The sequence below is a fragment of the Hyperolius riggenbachi genome, chromosome 4 (genome assembly GCF_040937935.1).
Source record: "Hyperolius riggenbachi isolate aHypRig1 chromosome 4, aHypRig1.pri, whole genome shotgun sequence".
Taxonomy (NCBI): domain Eukaryota; kingdom Metazoa; phylum Chordata; class Amphibia; order Anura; family Hyperoliidae; genus Hyperolius; species Hyperolius riggenbachi.
In genome coordinates this window covers 51,162,772-51,174,149 of record NC_090649.1, presented here as the reverse complement: position 1 = coordinate 51,174,149, position 11,378 = coordinate 51,162,772, and positions in this window count along the sequence as shown.

The window sequence follows — 11,378 nt, the reverse complement described above, 5'->3', positions numbered from 1 at the left end:
TTTTTGGCCATTATAGTTTTAAAATTAAACGCTCTCCTGTGGATAAAACCAACACATTTATTTGCCCAATTGTCCCGATTATTAAACCGTTTCAATTATGTCTTTATCACAATGTATGGTGACAATATTTTATTTTGAAATATAGGGTGTTTTTTAATGTCCGGTCCATAATTACAAGCCCCTATGTAGTAGAGTAAAAGTAATTTTCCCTCATAAAATATAGATTAAAAAAGCTGAGTCCCTAAGGCAACTATTTATGTATTTTTTTAAAACTGATTTTTTAAAGTTTTTTTTTTTGGGGGGGGGGGGGGGGGTAATGTAAGTTGTAAGTTATTAATTTTATTAGTATTGTGTAAGTATGTATGTGCCTGTATGTGTAATTTTACTTTTTGGCCACAAGATGGCGCTAGTGAACACTTTCCCGTTATAAGAAGTGTTCACTTTTTTTTTTTTTTTCTTTCTACATTTAACTACACTGTGACGGCTTCCTGTTTTATGAATGGACGTGGCCGCTGATCGCGGTCACGTCCATTCATTCCAGGCATTGCGATTGGGTAGAGAACCGCTTGGTCCTCTTCCCCAATCGCTGAACATGGAATCCCGACGGAAATGGCGGCGGGAGCAGCGCGCACATGTGCGGAGCAGCGGTGGGAACGCACAATGTATTAAATCATGTTGCCGTTAACAGGCTCAAACATGACGTTTTAATATGCTACAATTTCGGTAAGTGGTTAGGGGCCAAATTTACCGTAAGGCACTATAGGCATGTGCCTATAGGTAGTGATGAACGTATTCAGCTAATAGCAATTAAAATAAATAAATAAAAAGCAATTACATGAAATTGTGTAAATTTTCACAACTATGCCTATACGGAATTACGATTTGTAAATTCAATTGATTTCATATAATCATTCGTAATTTTGCGTAAATGTTTGCGTAATTTTGCATAATTTTGTCTCGACTTTAGCAGTGAAAGGCAAAGCCCCCTTTCATGCTATTGTCACCAAAATTGTTACATATGTTAAGGAGAATAGTGGATATAAGTCAGAAAATAATATTTCCCAAAAACCTTGTAGTTTTTGAGAAAATGGATTTTAAAAATGCAAAGAAAAATGGTTTTTAAACTCAGAAAAAATTACAGTTAAAAATAATTTTTCCTTCGCATTTTTAAAATCGATTTTCTCAAAAACGACAAGATCTTTTTGAAAAAAATTGTTTGGCTTGATCCCAGTATTCCCCTTAATATACATAGCAATTTTGGTGCTGATAGCTTGTATGGGGGCTGTGCTATTAATAGCCAAATTTGGCACAAAATGATGCGTAATTATGCAAAATTACAGATAGATTATGCTTACATGAAAAAATGATTACATATTTTCCCAAAATTCCACATTACAATTTGTGTTCTTAACTACCTACAGGCACGGGATGATGGAAAGTTGGCTTACTCCCCTCCTCAAGTTCAGTCGGGGGCACCTCTAGCTACTTAAAGAGGAAAGGCCCATACACACGTCCGTTTTTTGCGAACGACGGGTCGTTTGAACGACCCGTCGTTCAGTCGTTCGCCCGCTAAATCGGGCGTGTGTACAGACTGTCGTTCGCGTGATAAGAGTGAGTTTGAGTGTGTATGGGCCTTTACTCCAGCCTAAACAAACAAACTGTCATTAAGTTACATTAGTTATGTTAATTAAAATAGATAGTTAATATAATCTCTTACCCACACTGTTTTAAAAGAACGGGCAAATGTTTCATTTCATGGGGGCAGCCATCTTTTTGATTGAAAGAAGGTGACAGGGAGCATGAGACACAGTTCCAACTGTCCTGTGTCCTGAGCACCTCTCCCAGTTGCTAGGCAACGTGAATAACAACATAGGAAATCCCATCATGATCTGCACAGCATCAGGGAAAAAAAGCCCAGGCTTTTTTTCTTTGATGGGTGGAGCTTAGCTAAAAATGCAGCTAAAAATGATGCTTTGGTAAGAAAAACAAAGTTCTGATGCTGTGAAACTGTTAAAGAAAGACCAAGCTTTTTCAGTTCTGCTGAGTAGATTTTTAGTCCGGAGGTTCACTTTAATATTGAGGGTACTAATGGCTTCCTAATACTAAGGGGCACCTGTAGCTACCTATGACAGGCAATGGAACTATGGGAGAAGTGACAGCTGGGACAGCCAGCACACTTGCGATGCAGTTCCACGGGTGTTTGGTTCATGGAGGGCGGAGTCTAGAGCGCCAGGACAACTGTGCCTCTAGGCTCCTGTGAGGTAAATCCGGGCCTGAACTACAGGCTCGCTATACACCAGCAGTTCTGGATGCTCAACTTTGCTTTCAAGGTCATAGAGATGATTTGCATATTCAGGATTGATGCATCATGGGAAACCACAGCTGCTCACTTATATCTGAATTATTGCAAATACCTTCTGTTTTAATAAGTCAAAATCACGTTTAGCATTGCTTTTTAATAGCGGACTTTTTGGTCCCTTTAAGCCCCTTATACCTCCCAAGTGGTTCTGGGTCACCGTGAGCTCTTTGGGTATTCCTTGGTACCGAAAATAGTACTGGCCCATTTCTGTGACTGCAGTTTTACTTTACAGAAAATGATTGATACGAACCGCTGATAAGGCAAATAGTAAGTTAAAAAAAAACACAGTAAAAAAAGGAAGTTGCTGAACAGTAAGATAAAATTACATTTTACAAGGATTTTCTCTTGAACATGAGTCATATCAGCTCTTATCAGCCTCTCGTCTGCTAGTATTTCAGGGGTGGTATCTGCTCAGCATCAGTCTACCGTGACAGGGTTAGAAAAAGTTTATGACATACCTAATAAGCTGCCTCTGCTACTATGATGTACGGTTGCAGCTTTACAAATTAGGATAATCAGAAGTGGCCCCTGTGGCGGGAGTCCTGATGGGAGGGCTGATTGCTGAAGAGTCCCTGGTGGAGGGTGGAAGCTACCATAGCTGATAAGAGGCTGTTTTCTCCCCCCTGGCCTGTGTCATGGGACAGGCCTGCAGCAGATGGAAGGGCTGGAAGTGAAGGAACAGAGCAGATAACCAAGTCTACAGGGGGGAGTACCACCATGGAGGACACTCAAGAACAATAAGTCCACAATAATTCTGATCAGGAAGCCCAGCAGCATAATTCCAGGAACACACGCACGCCATGAAATCTCGTGGGCCTGATGCTCAATGTCTTATGCCTTCCTTTACTTTACTTCGTCTTGCTTCCCGAGATGTGAAAGTGGTTGGGGAGGTTTGCACTAAGGCCCCTTCCTATTCAATCAACTTTTCCCCGATTTTCTCACACCTTATCAGTAAAATACCTTTACTTTTAAATGAGTTGTTCGTGTCAAAGAGTTTCCCCAACATTTTTTTAAAATAGATAATTTTATTCATTACCTCTGTTTACATCCAAAATCTGCATACCAGAAGGTGCTGTTGGAAGTGAGGTGAGCACTAGTCTCCTTAAGACTCACTCCTCCACGCTCACAGAGATGCGTTACCTTGGCAATGGCGAACTGTGCAGCTGTCCACTGGTCCAATATCGCTGTCATTCACATTGATGTCAGCAATATCGGATCAGTGGAAAGCCATGACTGGGCATGACTGGAGGTGTGATGAAGCCATGAATGGAGGTATGGTGAAGGCATGATTGGGAGTATGGAGAAGACATGACTGGAGGTGTGATGAAAGCTTTACCAAAAGTTTCATGAAGACATGACTGGGGATGTGATGATGGCATGACTTGTGGTGTGGTGAAGACATGACTGGAGGTGCAATGAGGGCTTGACTAGAGATGTGATGAAGGCTTAACTGAAAGTGTGGTGAAGTCATGACTAAAGGTGGCCACACACCATACAATTTTTTAAATATCTGTTCAATTTAAGAATTGCAATCAATTTTTCTGACTGATTGTAACATTTCAAAAATATGACCAATGTACCACACACCTATGTTCAACTTTTTCCTCAATTATGATAAAAATGATTGAAAACTCAGAGAAAATTGCTAGGATGTGTATATTAATAAATTGGCAATCTAACACACACCATACAATCTTTAGTAGAAATTGAAGAGAAATATCTGGCATTCCGGATCGATTTAAATCGAAAAAAATGGGAAATCCGATCGGATTTTTCAGTCGAATGAAAAAAAAGCTTTCGATTTTTTCAAGAGATACGATCGTTTTTATCGAATTACTGTAAAATCGGATCATTTTATTGTATCGTGTGTGGCCACCTTAAGGCGTGGTGAAGTCATGACTAAGGTGTGATGAAGACATGACTGAGGTGTGAGGAAGGCATGACTGAGGTGTGAGGAAGGCATGACTGAGGTGTGAGGAAGGCATGACTGAGGTGTGAGGAAGGCATGACTGAGGTGTGAGGAAGGCATGACTGAGGTGTGAGGAAGGCATGACTGAGGTGTGAGGAAGGCTTGACTGGCGGTGTAGTGAAGGCATGACTGAGGTGTGATAAAGGCATGACTAAGGTATGATGAAGGCTTGACTGAGGTGTGAAGAAGGCATGACTGGTGGTGTGGGGAAGGTATGACTGAGGTGTGAGGAATGCATGACTGAGGTGTGAGGAAAGCATGACTGGTGGTGTGGGGAAGGTATGACTGAGGTGTGAGGAAGGCATGACTGAGGTGTGAGGAAAGCATGACTGAGGTGTGAGGAAAGCATGACTGAGGTGTGATGAAGGCATGACTGAGGTGTGGTGAAGGCATGACTGAGGTGTGGTGAAGGCATGACTGAGGTATGATGAAGGCATGACTGAGGTGTGAGGATGGCATGACTAGGGGTGTGGGGAAGGTATGACTGAGGTGTGAGGAAGGCATGACTGAGGTGTGAGGAAGGCATGACTGAGGTGTGAGGAAGGCATGACTGGCGGTGTGGTGAAGGTATGACTGAGGTGTGATGAAGTCATGACTTGAGGTGCGTGAAGACATGACCACATGTTTGATGAAGGTTTGACTGGACTTGTGGTTGGGCATGTGGTAGGGGTGTGAGTGGATCTGTGATGAAAACATAACTGGAGGTTTGATGAAAGTGTGACTGGATGAGTGGTGAGGGTACACAGTACACACCACTCAGGTATATATCCAAGCCACACAGTTATACAGCACTTGTTGTACAATGTCAACCTAAAGCTCATTCCTCAGCGACACTAATAGCGTGTATGTGCGCACCTTTGGAGTTTAACTTTTAAAAGATATCTGTTGCCACATGTGGCCCATATGCAATTCAATTTTTCTCCTGAGTTTTCTCCAAGGTAAGATTTTCACACCTATTCATAAAATGCCATTTAAACCACCAGCAAGCAACAAAATACTCAAAATAATTTTGATAGTACTTTTTCACCAACCTTTAGGAACTTTTTCAAATTGTAAAATGCTTCATTTTAAAGAGAATATGAAAATGATCTCCAGGGAGATAACTCTGGAGAAAAAGTGAATAGCACATTGGCCGTAGAAAGCCACGATTTCGTGCCTGCCATCATAATAATGTCCGATGTCCTTAGTTCCGTAAAGAGAAGTACATATTAAATTTGGCAGTGCCTGGTCTCTGATTAAACGTCACAATGAAATGGCATCAGTTACATACCTTGTGGGGTTTGCGTACACAGCAGATTAGCCTGATAAGGTAAGTGTATGTCAACAGTGATGTGTTGTAACTGGGTGTTACCTGTGCTGTTTCGCCGGCTTATCTGATGATCTGTCACACAGGGTTTTGTTAAACCTTTATCTCCGCTCTAGGTGTGAAGCTGATAGCTAGACCAGGATCTCGGTTCTGTGTCCATATTTGGAATGGATGTTGCCCTGAGAGCTGAAAAAGAACAGAATATAAATAAAACTGGTCAGGCGCATGCCATTGTTATTGGACTGACAGGAACATACAATTGTGCCTGCTTAGCACAGAAAGTATTTGTACAATTCAACTCCACGTGATCATCAAGAAGTACTAAAGCAGCAGGGAGAGCCATACTATCCCAGGAAAAAAAAACACATGTATAAGTATAGATACATATTCTACCTATATAACATATGTATTATACTGTCCATGTTTTGATTTTTAAGTGATTTTTATATAGTAAAAAAAAAAAAAAGAAAAAATGTTTCAGGCAATTTCCATCTTTACTGCCTCTGACTGAAGCCAATCCAGACGTCATTTCATCCCTTACTCTTATTTTCTTCTAGAAACTGCACTATATCATATCTAGCTTGCTTTGTAAACACATGTGAGCACAGCATAGATTGTATTTCAGCAGCTTCTGCAGAGGGGTGAGGTGTATTTCCCTTCTCTACCTCGTGTCACACTGAACTGCCCTCAGCCAATCAGCGAGGAACAGGAATGTGGGAGGGGCGATAACAAGCTTCCTTCTCCTCAGTACAGAACCAAATAGAGCCAGGCTGACTGAGATAAAATGTATTAAAGCAATAACATTTGATTATATCGGAATGCTTGCATAGCAGGGTCAGGTTGTAGACTACATAATAAACACAGAGCAGTGGGTAAATGGAATTTGATTTTGTTGCTGACACTCTAGCATTAACTACATTGAGGCAAATGTATCAAAATCAGTGAAAAGAGAAATGGAGAAAACTGGGGGGAAACCGGGGCAGAAGCGTAGTAGGTGCTGAGAGCGATCAATCAGGATCCGTGATACAGACATCTGCCCAGTTTTCCTGGTGATGGTTTTGAACAACCTGCCCCACTGAGTGGACTATGCTAATCATTCATCTATGCCTCTATATGTCAAATGTACATCAAGAACTGCTGCTTTACAGCACACCTACAGCCTATGAAAATATAAGCCAAGTGGCAGACAGTTGTTTCAGGCGGGTTTGGCCTTCATCAGTGCAAGGCATGAATTAGATATGACTTTGTGGACAGGACCTCTGAAAGATGGGTGACTTCTGCTCCTCATTGAATTAGGAATGAAAGACCTTTCAAACTAAAGAACAGACAGTCAACAGAGCTCAGTGGCGAACCTACAGAGTCATGAGCCAATGTGCAAATTTTACTATTTTATCCCTGTCTCTTCCCACAAGAGGACTATGGTCCTCATTCTGTGTTTCCCATACCAGAAACCTCTTTTGGATCTTCCACTCATTTGGTGCAAGTTTCTCCAGCTCCGCCTTCCTAGACCATCAAGACAGCCAACTGGCTGCTTCAGTCGAGGAACATTTAGCCTATGTACGCACTCTATGGGTGTGAAATGATATTCTTCCTTTTCCTCTACAGATCTGTAATACACTAGTCACATTGACCTTCCTCCCCCACAAGGCCTCATGGTTTTCCAAGCTCAGGAGAAATGTTGGGTGACCTATTATAGAAGCTAGAAGTTAACAGTCTGTAAGGGAGTGTTATGCCTGGTACACACCATGCAATTTTACGTCACATAGACAAGTTGAATAGATAATTTCCAACAGGTCCGATCGTTTTTCTGATCGATTTTGTATAGAAGTGATCAGAAATCAAATCAGACCTGTCGGAAATTATCTATTTGGGTCCATCGATCTGAAGGGAAATACCATGGTGTGTACCAGGCAATAGGCTACTGGAATACTTGACCCCATCCCAGGACCAAATTTAACCATTAATCTTTTAACACTAAAAAGTGCTACTGTAGCTAAAAATCACACAATTATTATTTACACAATTTATTGTAAAACGTGTGTTGCTTCTACAATGTATGGTGATGATGTTCAATCGTGAAATAAAGGTATATTTTCTGAGTTGTGTACTTTTTTCTCCTAGTTCTGCAATGATAATAACAATAGTATTGAGTTAAAAATAAAAGGCTTATGGAAGGTGCAATTATTTGCTTTATTATGCAGGGGTATGGTCTCAAAACTGTCCCTGGTAGTCTAAAAGTCCCTCCCACCCCCTTATAGGGTTCCTGATGGTCTAGTGGTCCCCCCTTTTAGCAATATCTGGTAGTCTAATGCCCCTCCCACCTCCCTTATAGCTTTCCTTGGTAGTCTTGTGCCACCTCACCCTAATAGCATTCCCTGGTAGCCTAGTGGTCCTCCCCTTCCTCTGTAAAGAGACTCAGAGATGAGTCATAAGGCTGTTTTTTTAACTTACCCCGGGCTTCCTCCAGCCCCATAAGCACGGAAGCGTCCCTCGCCGTCCTCCTTCTGTCTCCTGTTCAACCACAGTGCCGAAGCTAACGGGGCATTTACCGAAGCATACAGGAGGCGGAGGTCGGCAGTGAGGGAGTAAGATGTGGGGAGGGGGCAGGAGAAAGACCCAAGTATGTAGAAAACTTTTACACCCTTTTGTCTCAGGTTTACTTTAAGGTATTACCTCGTAGTCTAGGGGTGTCAACTCTTTCATTCAGTTCTCTCTGGTCCTCTCCACCCCCCTTTGCTGAGATCAGCAGCAGGAAGTTTCTCTCAACTTGATCACCACAAGTTTACCGCCATAAGAACCAGGAGAAGTGAGAGATACTTAAAGAGACACTGAAGCGAAAAAAAAAATATGATATAGTGAATTGGTTGTGTACTATGAATAATTACTAGAAGATTAGCAGCAAAGAAAATATTCTCATATTTTTATTTTCAGGTATATAGTGTTTTTTCTAACATTGCATAATTCTATAATATGTGCAGATTACACAACACTCAGCATTCAAAATTATTCTTTCAGAGCAGTCTGTGAACTAATGACCTCTCCTCTGGCAGAGAAAAAGTAAATAGTCCAGGAACAGTTGAGATAATAAAAGTCAGATAACAGCCCTCTCCACGACTTTGAAAGTCATAGAGCTTAATGGCTTTTGTGCATAGAGATAACAACTGGAGTTTCTTAACTCTTCCTGTACTGGAAACAATTAGACTGATGTATCTGATCTTAATGTTTTATTTCTTAGCTGTGCTACACACACAAATCATAACATCATAATTTTTTTTCCGCTTCAGTGTCTCTTTAAGCTGAATACTCACCTGGAGATGCTGGAAAATGGATCAGGTAACCTCACAGCGATGTCTCCCGATGAACGAGCGTTCCCTGATCCATCTTCCTACCCGCGGGAACACACAACATCAATTGCAACTGCGCAAATGAGAGTTCAGACAATAGTGGCACTTTGAACGAGAGTCATTAGGGATCTTAAAGATCTAATCCGCCGTGACCGTGGTAATCCCCACATATCGCAAAACATTGTTTGTTTAATCGTGTGCGCCTATCCACGTTACGAAGTCATGGAAATGATCGAGGAAAGGTTGCGGCCTTTACGCAGCATGGCTTCCTGCCACTGACTTCTGCCCAAGAGGGAGAAGAAGGAGGATTGCACACAAGGGTGTAACACCTATCAAGCTGCCAGGTAATGTCACTGAACCACGTTATATTATAGACTGTAGAGGGGACTTTTATGTCCCATTTGTGCAGGCAGTGTTGGTGGTAGCTGCCAGATCACCAAGACTCATGCATGCACCATGTGACAGGAGCCCCCACAGTGTTCCCGAACATAGCTTCAGCCAGGGGCGTAACTAGAAAACACTGGCCCCCCCCTGCAAAACTTAGGATGGGTCCTCTCCTGCCGAGGACCCCCTCTCCTCACTAGCATGCAGAAAACCAACAGGCGAGTGTGCTCACAGCCTCAGCTTATTACACTCACTTTGTCCATCTCTGATGGAGTAGCACTTGGGGAGGGGGTGGGGAGGCTGGGGGCAGGGCGCTGTACACAAGACCTTCAGGCAACACTGAATAGGGACTGTCTACAAAACTTAGTACGATTTGTTATCAGTGGCTGAGCAGATGCAGTCATTACAACAATTGTGCAGAGACTAGAAAGCTTTTTCCCTCTGTGCCCAGACTCCTCGAGCATCACTACAGTACATAGCACTTAGGGAGGGGTAGAGATGCTGGGGGTAGAACATCGCTGCACACAGGGCCGGGCCGAGGCAGAGGCTGAAGAGGCTCCAGCCTCAGGGCGCAGTGCAGGAGGGGGCGCACAACTCATTCAGCTGTCATTCCCAATTGTGTTTGAAGCAGAAAGAAATAAGAAAAGGGGATACGACAGTGACTGCAAGGCAGATAACTAGAGATTAAGACGTTGGGAAAGTTGGGGGCTCTGGGGCACCTATTAGTCTAATAGCAATAAGTGTGTGAAGGCTGGGGTGGGAGGGATGGAGGGGCGCACTTTGCTGTCTCAGCCTTGGGTGCTGAAGGGCCTTGTCCCGGCTCTGGCTGCACACAAGACCCTGCTGAATACTATATAGGGACTGTCTACAAATCTATGCAGCCCAGAGTTGGCTGTACTGCACATGTGCATGTCGTGCATGCGTAGAATAAAGCTGACATGGATGCAGGTACACAGGGTGGACGCAGTGGCAGGGATTTTATGATAGTGATACCCACGCAGAGCTTGGCTACATAACTGACAGCAGCTGCACCCCCACCACATATCACAGCATCCGTTGCCCTAATCACCATCATACTGAAGCACCAGGGGCAGCACTGTGGCATAGTGATTAGCACTCTTGCCTTGCAGTGCTGGCTCCCTGGTCCGAAACCCAGTCAGGGCACTATCTGCACAGAGTTTGTTTGTTCTCCCCATGTCTGCATGGGTTTCCTCCAGGCACTCCACTTTTCTCCCACATCCCAAAAACATACAGAGAAGTTAATTAACTTCCCCCTAAATTGTCCCTAGACTGCGATACATACACTATAAATACATAGACATATGACTATGGTAGGGATTAGATTGTCAGCTCCTCTGAGGGACAGTTTGTGTCAAGAATATATATACTCTGTACAGTGCTGTGGAACATGTTGGCGCTATATAAATACAAAATAATAACTGGGTACTGATACATCTAGTGCCTGCATAGCCGGAGAACTGTGAGCATAAAGTTACTCCATTGAGCAAAAATCTCCATTGAATAAGTTTTTGGGGGGCATATATTCTCCGCTCATGCCATTTATTTATCTTTTTTCTTTTCTAATTTTTGACACTTTTTCATTACTTTTCATCCCCGACCAAGAATTGAACTTTATCCCAATCAGTAGCTGATACCCCCTTTTAGATGAGAAATCTATTCCTTTTCACAAACAGACCATCAGGGGAGCTGTATGACTGATATTGTGGTGAAACCTCTCCCACAAGAATCTCTAAGGACCGAGGTACTCCTGGCAGTTTCCTGTCTGTTAACCTTGTAGCATTGTGGGAAATAGCTGTTTACTGCTGTTTCCAACTGCCAAAAAAGCATGCAACAGCTGCATCACCTGCCAATAGTAAAAAATGTCACCATGTAATAAATGTCAGAATGTAAATCAGGGATTTAAAGGATTTTACAACGGGCAAACACTGACTAAATCATTTATACATAATTATTGTAAAAATGAAGCACTTTTTTATTACATTATTTTCACTGGCG